The 17,254-nt window shown below is 38.9% G+C and overlaps 15 non-coding genes across 15 annotated transcripts; all 15 read left to right on the top strand.

The window, feature by feature from the left end:
- The first annotated feature begins 2,807 nt into the window (after positions 1-2,807).
- TRNAL-UAG (transfer RNA leucine (anticodon UAG)) lies at positions 2,808-2,889 on the top strand. Its single transcript has one exon. It is a non-coding gene; the product is annotated as a tRNA-Leu (tRNA).
- A 239-nt stretch (positions 2,890-3,128) lies between these two features.
- TRNAL-AAG (transfer RNA leucine (anticodon AAG)) lies at positions 3,129-3,210 on the top strand. The gene has a single exon. It is a non-coding gene; the product is annotated as a tRNA-Leu (tRNA).
- A 399-nt stretch (positions 3,211-3,609) lies between these two features.
- TRNAL-AAG (transfer RNA leucine (anticodon AAG)) lies at positions 3,610-3,691 on the top strand. Its single transcript has one exon. It is a non-coding gene; the product is annotated as a tRNA-Leu (tRNA).
- A 2,484-nt stretch (positions 3,692-6,175) lies between these two features.
- On the top strand, positions 6,176-6,257 carry TRNAL-UAG (transfer RNA leucine (anticodon UAG)). Its single transcript has one exon. It is a non-coding gene; the product is annotated as a tRNA-Leu (tRNA).
- Positions 6,258-6,496: 239 nt separating this feature from the next.
- Positions 6,497-6,578, top strand: TRNAL-AAG (transfer RNA leucine (anticodon AAG)). The gene has a single exon. It is a non-coding gene; the product is annotated as a tRNA-Leu (tRNA).
- A 399-nt stretch (positions 6,579-6,977) lies between these two features.
- Positions 6,978-7,059, top strand: TRNAL-UAG (transfer RNA leucine (anticodon UAG)). The gene has a single exon. It is a non-coding gene; the product is annotated as a tRNA-Leu (tRNA).
- A 239-nt stretch (positions 7,060-7,298) lies between these two features.
- TRNAL-AAG (transfer RNA leucine (anticodon AAG)) lies at positions 7,299-7,380 on the top strand. Its single transcript has one exon. It is a non-coding gene; the product is annotated as a tRNA-Leu (tRNA).
- A 399-nt stretch (positions 7,381-7,779) lies between these two features.
- TRNAL-AAG (transfer RNA leucine (anticodon AAG)) lies at positions 7,780-7,861 on the top strand. The gene has a single exon. It is a non-coding gene; the product is annotated as a tRNA-Leu (tRNA).
- Positions 7,862-10,345: 2,484 nt separating this feature from the next.
- On the top strand, positions 10,346-10,427 carry TRNAL-UAG (transfer RNA leucine (anticodon UAG)). Its single transcript has one exon. It is a non-coding gene; the product is annotated as a tRNA-Leu (tRNA).
- A 720-nt stretch (positions 10,428-11,147) lies between these two features.
- Positions 11,148-11,229, top strand: TRNAL-UAG (transfer RNA leucine (anticodon UAG)). The gene has a single exon. It is a non-coding gene; the product is annotated as a tRNA-Leu (tRNA).
- A 239-nt stretch (positions 11,230-11,468) lies between these two features.
- Positions 11,469-11,550, top strand: TRNAL-AAG (transfer RNA leucine (anticodon AAG)). The gene has a single exon. It is a non-coding gene; the product is annotated as a tRNA-Leu (tRNA).
- A 399-nt stretch (positions 11,551-11,949) lies between these two features.
- On the top strand, positions 11,950-12,031 carry TRNAL-UAG (transfer RNA leucine (anticodon UAG)). Its single transcript has one exon. It is a non-coding gene; the product is annotated as a tRNA-Leu (tRNA).
- A 246-nt stretch (positions 12,032-12,277) lies between these two features.
- On the top strand, positions 12,278-12,359 carry TRNAL-AAG (transfer RNA leucine (anticodon AAG)). The gene has a single exon. It is a non-coding gene; the product is annotated as a tRNA-Leu (tRNA).
- A 2,965-nt stretch (positions 12,360-15,324) lies between these two features.
- Positions 15,325-15,406, top strand: TRNAL-UAG (transfer RNA leucine (anticodon UAG)). Its single transcript has one exon. It is a non-coding gene; the product is annotated as a tRNA-Leu (tRNA).
- Positions 15,407-16,127: 721 nt separating this feature from the next.
- Positions 16,128-16,209, top strand: TRNAL-UAG (transfer RNA leucine (anticodon UAG)). The gene has a single exon. It is a non-coding gene; the product is annotated as a tRNA-Leu (tRNA).
- The last annotated feature ends 1,045 nt before the right edge of the window (positions 16,210-17,254 follow it).

Raw genomic sequence — 17,254 nt, forward strand, 5'->3', positions numbered from 1 at the left:
TGCTGCCAGTAGTAAGAGTTCCTTAAAACCTTTTTATCTTATTCTTATACATACGCTAATATACAAAATTAGCATATGCTTTAATCCCACTGCTGCCAGTATTATGCGGTCTTGAAATGTTTTTGTACTTATTCTTATGATTTTGCTAACATGCAAATTAACATGTGATTTAATCTTTTGTATTTGTATAATTTTGTGGTTTTCAGTTAAGATAAGGAATCTTAAAAGTCATGCTGCTAAAGGTAGCATGGCCGAGCGGTCTAAGGCACTGGATTAAGGCTCCAGTCTCTTCAGAGGCGTGGGTTCAAATCCCACTGCTGCCAGTAGGTCTTCAGAACCTTTTGATCTAATTCTTATGATTTTGTATTTGCATGAGTGTGTGGATTTCTGTTTAGGAAAAGACAGTTGATAGAATCATTGGTTTTTCCTATTGTTTAGAGACTTAACCATTTTACAACAGACCTGTAGGTTCAAATCCCACTGCTGCCAGTAGTAAGAGTTCCTTAAAACCTTTTTATCTTATTCTTATAACTATGCTAACATACAAAATTAGCATATGCTTTAATCCCACTGCTGCCAGTATTATGAGGTCTTGAAATGTTTTTGTACTTATTCTTATGATTTTGCTAACATGCAAATTAGCATGTGATCTAATCTTCTTTTGTATTTGTATGATTTTTCGGTTTTCGGTTAAGATAAAGACCGTTGATAGAATCATTGGTTTTTCCTAATGTTTAGAGACATGCCCTTTTTCCAACATGCACTAATTTTAAATGTTGTCAAATGTACTTCACTTACTCTAAGGAAGCCTACTTAATCATGCTGAGTATGACTCAGCAGTATGAGTTCTTGAAAATCTTTTGATCTTATTCTTATAATTATGAAAACAGACAAAATTTGCATGTGCTTTCATCCCACTGCTGCCAGTATGATATGTGCTTGAAAATTGTTTTGAACTTACTCTTATGATTTTACTAACATACAAACTTACATGTGTTTTAATCTTCTTTTGTATTTGCTTAAGTGTTTTCTTTCTGGTTAAGATAAAAACAGTTGATAGAATTATTGTTTTTTTCCTAATATTTAGAGACATGTCTGTCATGATATGTACTTTTGCCCTGTCCTGTATTTGAATAATATGCCATTTGATGTATGTAACTGTTCTCTGGTTTCTATTAGCTGTAATTTATGTATTTTCTTGTGCAGGGAGTTCACCTGTAACAATATGTCTCCTTCCCCCAATACTTGCAGCCCTAAGCTATAATGTAATTAAGGTTTGTCAACACCACTAGTGAAGAATAGCCATTCTTTCTCACAGCAGGTGGCTAGTCATATGTACATACTAGATAGACTAAGAGGAGCCGACCAGTCTAGAATCTTCAGGTGGACCCAACCATTGAATAGAAGGTGTGACCCCTACCCCCCTTCATGGGCGGATCCCAGGAGCTCAGATAATCCATTCTTATTTTTGAGATCAGATGTGAGTTGATCCTTAAAGGGGAAGGAGTGGGGATTCTTAGCTGAGGCAAGACCCCACGTCCATCTGTGACTGCGGAAGCGTACGGGATGAGACTTGAGCTGAGGACATATCTCGTCGTTCGTGAGATTGTTTTGGGATCCCTTGGACTCATGTGGACTATTGCTTTGTTAGCTGGCACAAGGATTATCTGGAGGTGCCCCCGAATCTGTTCTGTTGGACTCGTGGAAGGACTATTGTTTCGTTTATCGGGTGCGGGATTACTGGAAAGCACCTCCAGATCTGTTTATTTACTTGGGCTTATTGTGGACTTCTGGTGGACTTGAAGGACATTATGGATATTTGATGTTGTATGCTCCCTGCTTTAATAAATCTCATTGGATCATCCCTCGGCCTGTTGTCCCTTCCTGCTCTGCTGTACACCCCGTCACAAACTGGTTGGCAGCAGTGGGATCAGAGCAGAAGGAATGGAGGACAAAGGCCCATCAACATTGGGAACCAGCACCGCAGAGTACAAGAGCTGGACTGCGATGAACCTACAAACAAAGGCCCATGAAGTAGGAGTCCGTTTTAAAGGACTCTCCAAGGAGCAGCTAATTGAGGCTTTGGAAGGAGTTCGCCTGCAAGATGACACTGAGGAAGGATCCTCACAGCAAATGGAGGAAAGACTGCAGCCGGAGGTAAATACCCAAAAAAGTCAGTGGGTTGTGTGGTACGAGGAGGAGTTGGCATTTCTGGGAGAAGAGGCCACCATAGACGATAAGAGGAAGGCCATTCACAGAGCTCAGGAGATGGCATTGCTGGAGCAGATCGCTTTGGAAGCAGCTAGAAGCTCCAGACAGACTGTAACCTCAGCACCCACCATGAGGGAACTCCCCAGAGTGTCCCACAAAGACTTTAAGCCCTTTAATGAGGCTGCAGGCGACATTGAGGGCTTCTTCCAGGACTTTGAGCATCAGTGTTGATTAATGGAAGTCCCGGAAAGGGAGCGAGTTCGACATCTTGTGGGGTTCTTAGAGGGTGGAGCTGCTGAAGCCTATAGAGCTATGGACCCTCGGGGGAACTGTGAGTATGCGGCGATTAAACAGACTATTCTAGAACATTATGCTATGTTAAACCTTGTTATCTTATTCTTATAATTATGCTAACATACAAAATTAGCATATGCTTTAATCCCACTGCTGCCAGTATTATGCGGTCTTGAAATGTTTTTGTACTTATTCTTATGATTTTGCTAACATGCAAATTAACATGTGATTTAATCTTTTGTATTTGTATAATTTTGCGGTTTTCAGTTAAGATAAGGAATCGTAAAAATCAAGCTGTTAAAGGTAGCATGGCCGAGTGGTCTAAGGCGCTGGACTTAGGCTCCAGTCTCTTTGGAGGCGTGGGTTCAAATCCCACTGCTGCCAGTGTATTTCTACTTTGAAACTTTTTAGCTTATATTTATGATTTTGCTAATAGAAAAATTAGCATGTGTTTTATTATTTTGTATTTGTATGAGTCCATGCTTTGCTGTCTTGCAAAAGACAGTAGATAGAATCATTGCTTTTTGCTTAGAGACCTATCCATTTTCCACCTTGAAGAAGTTAAAATGTAGGAAAATTCACTAAACTTACTCTAAGGAAGCTTTTTTTATGTAGTATATTAGGGTAGCATGGCCGAGTGGTCTAAGGCGCTGGATTAAGGCTCCAGTCTCTTCAGAGGCGTGGGTTCAAATCCCACTGCTGCCAGTAGGTCTTTAGAACATTTTGATCTAATTCAAATGATTTTGTATTTGCATGAGTGTGTGGGTTTCTGTTTAGGAAAAGACAGTTGATAGAATCATTGTTTTTTCCTATTGTTTAGAGACTTAACCATTTTACAACAGACCTGTAGGTTTAAATCCCACTGCTGCCAGTAGTAAGAGTTCCTTAAAACCTTTTTATCTTATTCTTATACATACGCTAATATACAAAATTAGCATATGCTTTAATCCCACTGCTGCCAGTATTATGCGGTCTTGAAATGTTTTTGTACTTATTCTTATGATTTTGCTAACATGCAAATTAACATGTGATTTAATCTTTTGTATTTGTATAATTTTGTGGTTTTCAGTTAAGATAAGGAATCTTAAAAGTCATGCTGCTAAAGGTAGCATGGCCGAGCGGTCTAAGGCGCTGGATTAAGGCTCCAGTCTCTTCAGAGGCGTGGGTTCAAATCCCACTGCTGCCAGTAGGTCTTCAGAACCTTTTGATCTAATTCTTATGATTTTGTATTTGCATGAGTGTGTGGATTTCTGTTTAGGAAAAGACAGTTGATAGAATCATTGGTTTTTCCTATTGTTTAGAGACTTAACCATTTTACAACAGACCTGTAGGTTCAAATCCCACTGCTGCCAGTAGTAAGAGTTCCTTAAAACCTTTTTATCTTATTCTTATAACTATGCTAACATACAAAATTAGCATATGCTTTAATCCCACTGCTGCCAGTATTATGAGGTCTTGAAATGTTTTTGTACTTATTCTTATGATTTTGCTAACATGCAAATTAGCATGTGATCTAATCTTCTTTTGTATTTGTATGATTTTTCGGTTTTCGGTTAAGATAAAGACCGTTGATAGAATCATTGGTTTTTCCTAATGTTTAGAGACATGCCCTTTTTCCAACATGCACTAATTTTAAATGTTGTCAAATGTACTTCACTTACTCTAAGGAAGCCTACTTAATCATGCTGAGTATGACTCAGCAGTATGAGTTCTTGAAAATCTTTTGATCTTATTCTTATAATTATGAAAACAGACAAAATTTGCATGTGCTTTCATCCCACTGCTGCCAGTATGATATGTGCTTGAAAATTGTTTTGAACTTACTCTTATGATTTTACTAACATACAAACTTACATGTGTTTTAATCTTCTTTTGTATTTGCTTAAGTGTTTTCTTTCTGGTTAAGATAAAAACAGTTGATAGAATTATTGTTTTTTTCCTAATATTTAGAGACATGTCTGTCATGATATGTACTTTTGCCCTGTCCTGTATTTGAATAATATGCCATTTGATGTATGTAACTGTTCTCTGGTTTCTATTAGCTGTAATTTATGTATTTTCTTGTGCAGGGAGTTCACCTGTAACAATATGTCTCCTTCCCCCAATACTTGCAGCCCTAAGCTATAATGTAATTAAGGTTTGTCAACACCACTAGTGAAGAATAGCCATTCTTTCTCACAGCAGGTGGCTAGTCATATGTACATACTAGATAGACTAAGAGGAGCCGACCAGTCTAGAATCTTCAGGTGGACCCAACCATTGAATAGAAGGTGTGACCCCTACCCCCCTTCATGGGCGGATCCCAGGAGCTCAGATAATCCATTCTTATTTTTGAGATCAGATGTGAGTTGATCCTTAAAGGGGAAGGAGTGGGGATTCTTAGCTGAGGCAAGACCCCACGTCCATCTGTGACTGCGGAAGCGTACGGGATGAGACTTGAGCTGAGGACATATCTCGTCGTTCGTGAGATTGTTTTGGGATCCCTTGGACTCATGTGGACTATTGCTTTGTTAGCTGGCACAAGGATTATCTGGAGGTGCCCCCGAATCTGTTCTGTTGGACTCGTGGAAGGACTATTGTTTCGTTTATCGGGTGCGGGATTACTGGAAAGCACCTCCAGATCTGTTTATTTACTTGGGCTTATTGTGGACTTCTGGTGGACTTGAAGGACATTATGGATATTTGATGTTGTATGCTCCCTGCTTTAATAAATCTCATTGGATCATCCCTCGGCCTGTTGTCCCTTCCTGCTCTGCTGTACACCCCGTCACAAACTGGTTGGCAGCAGTGGGATCAGAGCAGAAGGAATGGAGGACAAAGGCCCATCAACATTGGGAACCAGCACCGCAGAGTACAAGAGCTGGACTGCGATGAACCTACAAACAAAGGCCCATGAAGTAGGAGTCCGTTTTAAAGGACTCTCCAAGGAGCAGCTAATTGAGGCTTTGGAAGGAGTTCGCCTGCAAGATGACACTGAGGAAGGATCCTCACAGCAAATGGAGGAAAGACTGCAGCCGGAGGTAAATACCCAAAAAAGTCAGTGGGTTGTGTGGTACGAGGAGGAGTTGGCATTTCTGGGAGAAGAGGCCACCATAGACGATAAGAGGAAGGCCATTCACAGAGCTCAGGAGATGGCATTGCTGGAGCAGATCGCTTTGGAAGCAGCTAGAAGCTCCAGACAGACTGTAACCTCAGCACCCACCATGAGGGAACTCCCCAGAGTGTCCCACAAAGACTTTAAGCCCTTTAATGAGGCTGCAGGCGACATTGAGGGCTTCTTCCAGGACTTTGAGCATCAGTGTTGATTAATGGAAGTCCCGGAAAGGGAGCGAGTTCGACATCTTGTGGGGTTCTTAGAGGGTGGAGCTGCTGAAGCCTATAGAGCTATGGACCCTCGGGGGAACTGTGAGTATGCGGCGATTAAACAGACTATTCTAGAACATTATGCTATGTTAAACCTTGTTATCTTATTCTTATAATTATGCTAACATACAAAATTAGCATATGCTTTAATCCCACTGCTGCCAGTATTATGCGGTCTTGAAATGTTTTTGTACTTATTCTTATGATTTTGCTAACATGCAAATTAACATGTGATTTAATCTTTTGTATTTGTATAATTTTGCGGTTTTCAGTTAAGATAAGGAATCGTAAAAATCATGCTGTTAAAGGTAGCATGGCCGAGTGGTCTAAGGCGCTGGACTTAGGCTCCAGTCTCTTTGGAGGCGTGGGTTCAAATCCCACTGCTGCCAGTGTATTTCTACTTTGAAACTTTTTAGCTTATATTTATGATTTTGCTAATAGAAAAATTAGCATGTGTTTTATTATTTTGTATTTGTATGAGTCCATGCTTTGCTGTTTTGCAAAAGACAGTAGATAGAATCATTGCTTTTTGCTTAGAGACCTATCCATTTTCCACCTTGAAGAAGTTAAAATCTAGGAAAATTCACTAAACTTACTCTAAGGAAGCTTTTTTTATGTAGTATATTAGGGTAGCATGGCCGAGCGGTCTAAGGCGCTGGATTAAGGCTCCAGTCTCTTCAGAGGCGTGGGTTCAAATCCCACTGCTGCCAGTAGGTCTTTAGAACATTTTGATCTAATTCAAATGATTTTGTATTTGCATGAGTGTGTGGGTTTCTGTTTAGGAAAAGACAGTTGATAGAATCATTGTTTTTTCCTATTGTTTAGAGACTTAACCATTTTACAACAGACCTGTAGGTTTAAATCCCACTGCTGCCAGTAGTAAGAGTTCCTTAAAACCTTTTTATCTTATTCTTATACATACGCTAATATACAAAATTAGCATATGCTTTAATCCCACTGCTGCCAGTATTATGCGGTCTTGAAATGTTTTTGTACTTATTCTTATGATTTTGCTAACATGCAAATTAACATGTGATTTAATCTTTTGTATTTGTATAATTTTGCGGTTTTCAGTTAAGATAAGGAATCGTAAAAATCATGCTGTTAAAGGTAGCATGGCCGAGTGGTCTAAGGCGCTGGACTTAGGCTCCAGTCTCTTTGGAGGCGTGGGTTCAAATCCCACTGCTGCCAGTGTATTTCTACTTTGAAACTTTTTAGCTTATATTTATGATTTTGCTAATAGAAAAATTAGCATGTGTTTTATTATTTTGTATTTGTATGAGTCCATGCTTTGCTGTTTTGCAAAAGACAGTAGATAGAATCATTGCTTTTTGCTTAGAGACCTATCCATTTTCCACCTTGAAGAAGTTAAAATGTAGGAAAATTCACTAAACTTACTCTAAGGAAGCTTTTTTTATGTAGTATATTAGGGTAGCATGGCCGAGCGGTCTAAGGCGCTGGATTAAGGCTCCAGTCTCTTCAGAGGCGTGGGTTCAAATCCCACTGCTGCCAGTAGGTCTTTAGAACATTTTGATCTAATTCAAATGATTTTGTATTTGCATGAGTGTGTGGGTTTCTGTTTAGGAAAAGACAGTTGATAGAATCATTGTTTTTTCCTATTGTTTAGAGACTTAACCATTTTACAACAGACCTGTAGGTTTAAATCCCACTGCTGCCAGTAGTAAGAGTTCCTTAAAACCTTTTTATCTTATTCTTATACATACGCTAATATACAAAATTAGCATATGCTTTAATCCCACTGCTGCCAGTATTATGCGGTCTTGAAATGTTTTTGTACTTATTCTTATGATTTTGCTAACATGCAAATTAACATGTGATTTAATCTTTTGTATTTGTATAATTTTGTGGTTTTCAGTTAAGATAAGGAATCTTAAAAGTCATGCTGCTAAAGGTAGCATGGCCGAGCGGTCTAAGGCGCTGGATTAAGGCTCCAGTCTCTTCAGAGGCGTGGGTTCAAATCCCACTGCTGCCAGTAGGTCTTCAGAACCTTTTGATCTAATTCTTATGATTTTGTATTTGCATGAGTGTGTGGATTTCTGTTTAGGAAAAGACAGTTGATAGAATCATTGGTTTTTCCTATTGTTTAGAGACTTAACCATTTTACAACAGACCTGTAGGTTCAAATCCCACTGCTGCCAGTAGTAAGAGTTCCTTAAAACCTTTTTATCTTATTCTTATAACTATGCTAACATACAAAATTAGCATATGCTTTAATCCCACTGCTGCCAGTATTATGAGGTCTTGAAATGTTTTTGTACTTATTCTTATGATTTTGCTAACATGCAAATTAGCATGTGATCTAATCTTCTTTTGTATTTGTATGATTTTTCGGTTTTCGGTTAAGATAAAGACCGTTGATAGAATCATTGGTTTTTCCTAATGTTTAGAGACATGCCCTTTTTCCAACATGCACTAATTTTAAATGTTGTCAAATGTACTTCACTTACTCTAAGGAAGCCTACTTAATCATGCTGAGTATGACTCAGCAGTATGAGTTCTTGAAAATCTTTTGATCTTATTCTTATAATTATGAAAACAGACAAAATTTGCATGTGCTTTCATCCCACTGCTGCCAGTATGATATGTGCTTGAAAATTGTTTTGAACTTACTCTTATGATTTTACTAACATACAAACTTACATGTGTTTTAATCTTCTTTTGTATTTGCTTAAGTGTTTTCTTTCTGGTTAAGATAAAAACAGTTGATAGAATTATTGTTTTTTTCCTAATATTTAGAGACATGTCTGTCATGATATGTACTTTTGCCCTGTCCTGTATTTGAATAATATGCCATTTGATGTATGTAACTGTTCTCTGGTTTCTATTAGCTGTAATTTATGTATTTTCTTGTGCAGGGAGTTCACCTGTAACAATATGTCTCCTTCCCCCAATACTTGCAGCCCTAAGCTATAATGTAATTAAGGTTTGTCAACACCACTAGTGAAGAATAGCCATTCTTTCTCACAGCAGGTGGCTAGTCATATGTACATACTAGATAGACTAAGAGGAGCCGACCAGTCTAGAATCTTCAGGTGGACCCAACCATTGAATAGAAGGTGTGACCCCTACCCCCCTTCATGGGCGGATCCCAGGAGCTCAGATAATCCATTCTTATTTTTGAGATCAGATGTGAGTTGATCCTTAAAGGGGAAGGAGTGGGGATTCTTAGCTGAGGCAAGACCCCACGTCCATCTGTGACTGCGGAAGCGTACGGGATGAGACTTGAGCTGAGGACATATCTCGTCGTTCGTGAGATTGTTTTGGGATCCCTTGGACTCATGTGGACTATTGCTTTGTTAGCTGGCACAAGGATTATCTGGAGGTGCCCCCGAATCTGTTCTGTTGGACTCGTGGAAGGACTATTGTTTCGTTTATCGGGTGCGGGATTACTGGAAAGCACCTCCAGATCTGTTTATTTACTTGGGCTTATTGTGGACTTCTGGTGGACTTGAAGGACATTATGGATATTTGATGTTGTATGCTCCCTGCTTTAATAAATCTCATTGGATCATCCCTCGGCCTGTTGTCCCTTCCTGCTCTGCTGTACACCCCGTCACAAACTGGTTGGCAGCAGTGGGATCAGAGCAGAAGGAATGGAGGACAAAGGCCCATCAACATTGGGAACCAGCACCGCAGAGTACAAGAGCTGGACTGCGATGAACCTACAAACAAAGGCCCATGAAGTAGGAGTCCGTTTTAAAGGACTCTCCAAGGAGCAGCTAATTGAGGCTTTGGAAGGAGTTCGCCTGCAAGATGACACTGAGGAAGGATCCTCACAGCAAATGGAGGAAAGACTGCAGCCGGAGGTAAATACCCAAAAAAGTCAGTGGGTTGTGTGGTACGAGGAGGAGTTGGCATTTCTGGGAGAAGAGGCCACCATAGACGATAAGAGGAAGGCCATTCACAGAGCTCAGGAGATGGCATTGCTGGAGCAGATCGCTTTGGAAGCAGCTAGAAGCTCCAGACAGACTGTAACCTCAGCACCCACCATGAGGGAACTCCCCAGAGTGTCCCACAAAGACTTTAAGCCCTTTAATGAGGCTGCAGGCGACATTGAGGGCTTCTTCCAGGACTTTGAGCATCAGTGTTGATTAATGGAAGTCCCGGAAAGGGAGCGAGTTCGACATCTTGTGGGGTTCTTAGAGGGTGGAGCTGCTGAAGCCTATAGAGCTATGGACCCTCGGGGGAACTGTGAGTATGCGGCGATTAAACAGACTATTCTAGAACATTATGCTATGTTAAACCTTGTTATCTTATTCTTATAATTATGCTAACATACAAAATTAGCATATGCTTTAATCCCACTGCTGCCAGTATTATGCGGTCTTGAAATGTTTTTGTACTTATTCTTATGATTTTGCTAACATGCAAATTAACATGTGATTTAATCTTTTGTATTTGTATAATTTTGCGGTTTTCAGTTAAGATAAGGAATCGTAAAAATCATGCTGTTAAAGGTAGCATGGCCGAGTGGTCTAAGGCGCTGGACTTAGGCTCCAGTCTCTTTGGAGGCGTGGGTTCAAATCCCACTGCTGCCAGTGTATTTCTACTTTGAAACTTTTTAGCTTATATTTATGATTTTGCTAATAGAAAAATTAGCATGTGTTTTATTATTTTGTATTTGTATGAGTCCATGCTTTGCTGTTTTGCAAAAGACAGTAGATAGAATCATTGCTTTTTGCTTAGAGACCTATCCATTTTCCACCTTGAAGAAGTTAAAATCTAGGAAAATTCACTAAACTTACTCTAAGGAAGCTTTTTTTATGTAGTATATTAGGGTAGCATGGCCGATCGGTCTAAGGCGCTGGATTAAGGCTCCAGTCTCTTCAGAGGCGTGGGTTCAAATCCCACTGCTGCCAGTAGGTCTTTAGAACATTTTGATCTAATTCAAATGATTTTGTATTTGCATGAGTGTGTGGGTTTCTGTTTAGGAAAAGACAGTTGATAGAATCATTGTTTTTTCCTATTGTTTAGAGACTTAACCATTTTACAACAGACCTGTAGGTTTAAATCCCACTGCTGCCAGTAGTAAGAGTTCCTTAAAACCTTTTTATCTTATTCTTATACATACGCTAATATACAAAATTAGCATATGCTTTAATCCCACTGCTGCCAGTATTATGCGGTCTTGAAATGTTTTTGTACTTATTCTTATGATTTTGCTAACATGCAAATTAACATGTGATTTAATCTTTTGTATTTGTATAATTTTGCGGTTTTCAGTTAGGATAAGGAATCGTAAAAATCATGCTGTTAAAGGTAGCATGGCCGAGTGGTCTAAGGCGCTGGACTTAGGCTCCAGTCTCTTTGGAGGCGTGGGATCAAATCCCACTGCTGCCAGTGTATTTCTACTTTGAAACTTTTTAGCTTATATTTATGATTTTGCTAATAGAAAAATTAGCATGTGTTTTATTATTTTGTATTTGTATGAGTCCATGCTTTGCTGTTTTGCAAAAGACAGTAGATGGAATCATTGCTTTTTGCTTAGAGACCTATCCATTTTCCACCTTGAAGAAGTTAAAATGTAGGAAAATTCACTAAACTTACTCTAAGGAAGCTTTTTTTATGTAGTATATTAGGGTAGCATGGCCGAGCGGTCTAAGGCGCTGGATTAAGGCTCCAGTCTCTTCAGAGGCGTGGGTTCAAATCCCACTGCTGCCAGTAGGTCTTTAGAACATTTTGATCTAATTCAAATGATTTTGTATTTGCATGAGTGTGTGGGTTTCTGTTTAGGAAAAGACAGTTGATAGAATCATTGTTTTTTCCTATTGTTTAGAGACTTAACCATTTTACAACAGACCTGTAGGTTTAAATCCCACTGCTGCCAGTAGTAAGAGTTCCTTAAAACCTTTTTATCTTATTCTTATACATACGCTAATATACAAAATTAGCATATGCTTTAATCCCACTGCTGCCAGTATTATGCGGTCTTGAAATGTTTTTGTACTTATTCTTATGATTTTGCTAACATGCAAATTAACATGTGATTTAATCTTTTGTATTTGTATAATTTTGCGGTTTTCAGTTAAGATAAGGAATCGTAAAAATCATGCTCTTAAAGGTAGCATGGCCGAGTGGTCTAAGGCGCTGGATTTAGGCTCCAGTCTCTTTGGAGGCGTGGGTTCAAATCCCACTGCTGCCAGTGTATTTTTACTTTGAAACTTTTTAGCTTATATTTATGATTTTGCTAATAGAAAAATTAGCATGTGTTTTATTATTTTGTATTTGTATGAGTCCATGCTTTGCTGTTTTGCAAAAGACAGTAGATAGAATCATTGCTTTTTCCTTTTTGCTTAGAGACCTATCCATTTTCCACCTTGAAGAAGTTAAAATGTAGGAAAATTCACTAAACTTACTCTAAGGAAGCTTTTTTCATGTAGTATATTAAGGTAGCATGGCCGAGTGGTCTAAGGCGCTGGATTAAGGCTCCAGTCTCTTCAGAGGCGTGGGTTCAAATCCCACTGCTGCCAGTAGGTCTTCAGAACATTTTGATCTAATTCAAATGATTTTGTATTTGCATGAGTGTGTGGGTTTCTGTTTAGGAAAAGACAGTTGATAGAATCATTGTTTTTTCCTATTGTTTAGAGACTTAACCATTTTACAACAGACCTGTAGGTTTAAATCCCACTGCTGCCAGTAGTAAGAGTTCCTTAAAACCTTTTTATCTTATTCTTATACATACGCTAATATACAAAATTAGCATATGCTTTAATCCCACTGCTGCCAGTATTATGCGGTCTTGAAATGTTTTTGTACTTATTCTTATGATTTTGCTAACATGCAAATTAACATGTGATTTAATCTTTTGTATTTGTATAATTTTGTGGTTTTCAGTTAAGATAAGGAATCTTAAAAGTCATGGTGCTAAAGGTAGCATGGCCGAGTGGTCTAAGGCGCTGGATTAAGGCTCCAGTATCTTCAGAGGCGTGGGTTCAAATCCCACTGCTGCCAGTAGGTCTTCAGAACCTTTTGATCTAATTCTTATGATTTTGTATTTGCATGAGTGTGTGGATTTCTGTTTAGGAAAAGACAGTTGATAGAATCATTGGTTTTTCGTATTGTTTAGAGACTTAACCATTTTACAACAGACCTGTAGGTTCAAATCCCACTGCTGCCAGTAGTAAGAGTTCCTTAAAACCTTTTTATCTTATTCTTATAACTATGCTAACATACAAAATTAGCATATGCTTTAATCCCACTGCTGCCAGTATTATGAGGTCTTGAAATGTTTTTGTACTTATTCTTATGATTTTGCTAACATGCAAATTAGCATGTGATCTAATCTTCTTTTGTATTTGTATGATTTTTCGGTTTTCGGTTAAGATAAAGACCGTTGATAGAATCATTGGTTTTTCCTAATGTTTAGAGACATGCCCTTTTTCCAACATGCACTAATTTTAAATGTTGTCAAATGTACTTCACTTACTCTAAGGAAGCCTACTTAATCATGCTGAGTATGACTCAGCAGTATGAGTTCTTGAAAATCTTTTGATCTTATTCTTATAATTATGAAAACAGACAAAATTTGCATGTGCTTTCATCCCACTGCTGCCAGTATGATATGTGCTTGAAAATTGTTTTGAACTTACTCTTATGATTTTACTAACATACAAACTTACATGTGTTTTAATCTTCTTTTGTATTTGCTTAAGTGTTTTCTTTCTGGTTAAGATAAAAACAGTTGATAGAATTATTGTTTTTTTCCTAATATTTAGAGACATGTCTGTCATGATATGTACTTTTGCCCTGTCCTGTATTTGAATAATATGCCATTTGATGTATGTAACTGTTCTCTGGTTTCTATTAGCTGTAATTTATGTATTTTCTTGTGCAGGGAGTTCACCTGTAACAATATGTCTCCTTCCCCCAATACTTGCAGCCCTAAGCTATAATGTAATTAAGGTTTGTCAACACCACTAGTGAAGAATAGCCATTCTTTCTCACAGCAGGTGGCTAGTCATATGTACATACTTGATAGACTAAGAGGAGCCGACCAGTCTAGAATCTTCAGGTGGACCCAACCATTGAATAGAAGGTGTGACCCCTACCCCCCTTCATGGGCGGATCCCAGGAGCTCAGATAATACATTCTTATTTTTGAGATCAGATGTGAGTTGATCCTTAAAGGGGAAGGAGTGGGGATTCTTAGCTGAGGCAAGACCCCACGTCCATCTGTGACTGCGGAAGCGTACGGGATGAGAATTGAGCTGAGGACATATCTCGTCGTTCGTGAGATTGTTTTGGGATCCCTTGGACTCATGTGGACCATTGCTTTGTTAGCTGGCACAAGGATTATCTGGAGGTGCCCCCGAATCTGTTCTGTTGGACTCGTGGAAGGACTATTGTTTCGTTTATCAGGTGCGGGATTACTGGAAAGCACCTCCAGATCTGTTTATTTCCTTGGGCTTATTGTGGACTTCTGGTGGACTTGAAGGACATTATGGATATTTGATGTTGTATGCTCCCTGCTTTAATAAATCTCATTGGATCATCCCTCGGCCTGTTGTCCCTTCCTGCTCTGCTGTACACCCCGTCACAAACTGGTTGGCAGCAGTGGGATCAGAGCAGAAGGAATGGAGGACAAAGGCCCATCAACATTGGGAACCAGCACCGCAGAGTACAAGAGCTGGACTGCGATGAACCTACAAACAAAGGCCCATGAAGTAGGAGTCCGTTTTAAAGGACTCTCCAAGGAGCAGCTAATTGAGGCTTTGGAAGGAGTTCGCCTGCAAGATGACACTGAGGAAGGATCCTCACAGCAAATGGAGGAAAGACTGCAGCCGGAGGTAAATACCCAAAAAAGTCAGTGGGTTGTGTGGTACGAGGAGGAGTTGGCATTTCTGGGAGAAGAGGCCACCATAGACAATAAGAGGAAGGCCATTCACAGAGCTCAGGAGATGGCATTGCTGGAGCAGATCGCTTTGGAAGCAGCTAGAAGCTCCAGACAGACTGTAACCTCAGCACCCACCATGAGGGAACTCCCCAGAGTGTCCCACAAAGACTTTAAGCCCTTTAATGAGGCTGCAGGCGACATTGAGGGCTTCTTCCAGGACTTTGAGCATCAGTGTTGATTAATGGAAGTCCCGGAAAGGGAGCGAGTTCGACATCTTGTGGGGTTCTTAGAGGGTGGAGCTGCTGAAGCCTATAGAGCTATGGACCCTCGGGGGAACTGTGAGTATGCGGCGATTAAACAGACTATTCTAGAACATTATGCTATGTTAAACCTTGTTATCTTATTCTTATAATTATGCTAACATACAAAATTAGCATATGCTTTAATCCCACTGCTGCCAGTATTATGCGGTCTTGAAATGTTTTTGTACTTATTCTTATGATTTTGCTAACATGCAAATTAACATGTGATTTAATCTTTTGTAGTTGTATAATTTTGCGGTTTTCAGTTAAGATAAGGAATCGTAAAAATCATGCTGTTAAAGGTAGCATGGCCGAGTGGTCTAAGGCGCTGGACTTAGGCTCCAGTCTCTTTGGAGGCGTGGGTTCAAATCCCACTGCTGCCAGTGTATTTCTACTTTGAAACTTTTTAGCTTATATTTATGATTTTGCTAATAGAAAAATTAGCATGTGTTTTATTATTTTGTATTTGTATGAGTCCATGCTTTGCTGTTTTGCAAAAGACAGTAGATAGAATCATTGCTTTTTGCTTAGAGACCTATCCATTTTCCACCTTGAAGAAGTTAAAATGTAGGAAAATTCACTAAACTTACTCTAAGGAAGCTTTTTTCATGTAGTATATTAGGGTATCATGGCCGAGCGGTCTAAGGCGCTGGATTAAGGCTCCAGTCTCTTCAGAGGCGTGGGTTCAAATCCCACTGCTGCCAGTAGGTCTTTAGAACATTTTGATCTAATTCAAATGATTTTGTATTTGCATGAGTGTGTGGGTTTCTGTTTAGGAAAAGACAGTTGATAGAATCATTGTTTTTTTCCTATTGTTTAGAGACTTAACCATTTTACAACAGACCTGTAGGTTTAAATCCCACTGCTGCCAGTAGTAAGAGTTCCTTAAAACCTTTTTATCTTATTCTTATACATACGCTAATATACAAAATTAGCATATGCTTTAATCCCACTGCTGCCAGTATTATGCGTTCTTGAAATGTTTTTGTACTTATTCTTATGATTTTGCTAACATGCAAATTAACATGTGATTTAATCTTTTGTATTTGTATAATTTTGCGGTTTTCAGTTAAGATAAGGAATCGTAAAAATCATGCTGTTAAAGGTAGCATGGCCGAGTGGTCTAAGGCGCTGGATTTAGGCTCCAGTCTCTTTGGAGGCGTGGGTTCAAATCCCACTGCTGCCAGTGTATTTTTACTTTGAAACTTTTTAGCTTATATTTATGATTTTGCTAATAGAAAAATTAGCATGTGTTTTATTATTTTGTATTTGTATGAGTCCATGCTTTGCTGTTTTGCAAAAGACAGTAGATAGAATCATTGCTTTTTCCTTTTTGCTTAGAGACCTATCCATTTTCCACCTTGAAGAAGTTAAAATGTAGGAAAATTCACTAAACTTACTCTAAGGAAGCTTTTTTCATGTAGTATATTAAGGTAGCATGGCCGAGCGGTCTAAGGCGCTGGATTAAGGCTCCAGTCTCTCCAGAGGCGTAGGTTCAAATCCCACTGCTGCCAGTATGTCTTCAGAACATTTTGATCTAATTCAAATGATTTTGTATTTGCATGAGTGTGTGGGTTTCTGTTTAGGAAAAGACAGTTGATAGAATCATTGTTTTTTCCTATTGTTTAGAGACTTAACCATTTTACAACAGACCTGTAGGTTTAAATCCCACTGCTGCCAGTAGTAAGAGTTCCTTAAAACCTTTTTATCTTATTCTTATACATACGCTAACATACAAAATTAACATATGCTTTAATCCCACTGCTGCCAGTATTATGCGGTCTTGAAATGTTTTTGTACTTATTCTTATGATTTTGCTAACATGCAAATTAACATGTGATTTAATCTTTTGTATTTGTATAATTTAGTGGTTTTCAGTTAAGATAAGGAATCTTAAAAATCATGCTGCTAAAGGTAGCATGGCCGAGCGGTCTAAGGCACTGGATTAAGGCTCCAGTCTCTTCAGAGGCGTTGGTTCAAATCCCACTGCTGCCAGTAGGTCTTCAGAACCTTTTGATCTAATTCTTATGATTTTGTATTTGCATGAGTGTGTGGATTTCTGTTTAGGAAAAGACAGTTGATAGAATCATTGGTTTTTCCTATTGTTTAGAGACTTAACCATTTTACAACAGACCTGTAGGTTCAAATCCCACTGCTGCCAGTAGTAAGAGTTCCTTAAAACCTTTTTATCTTATTCTTATAACTATGCTAACATACAAAATTAGCATATG

The sequence above is a fragment of the Ranitomeya imitator genome, chromosome 4 (genome assembly GCF_032444005.1).
Source record: "Ranitomeya imitator isolate aRanImi1 chromosome 4, aRanImi1.pri, whole genome shotgun sequence".
Taxonomy (NCBI): domain Eukaryota; kingdom Metazoa; phylum Chordata; class Amphibia; order Anura; family Dendrobatidae; genus Ranitomeya; species Ranitomeya imitator.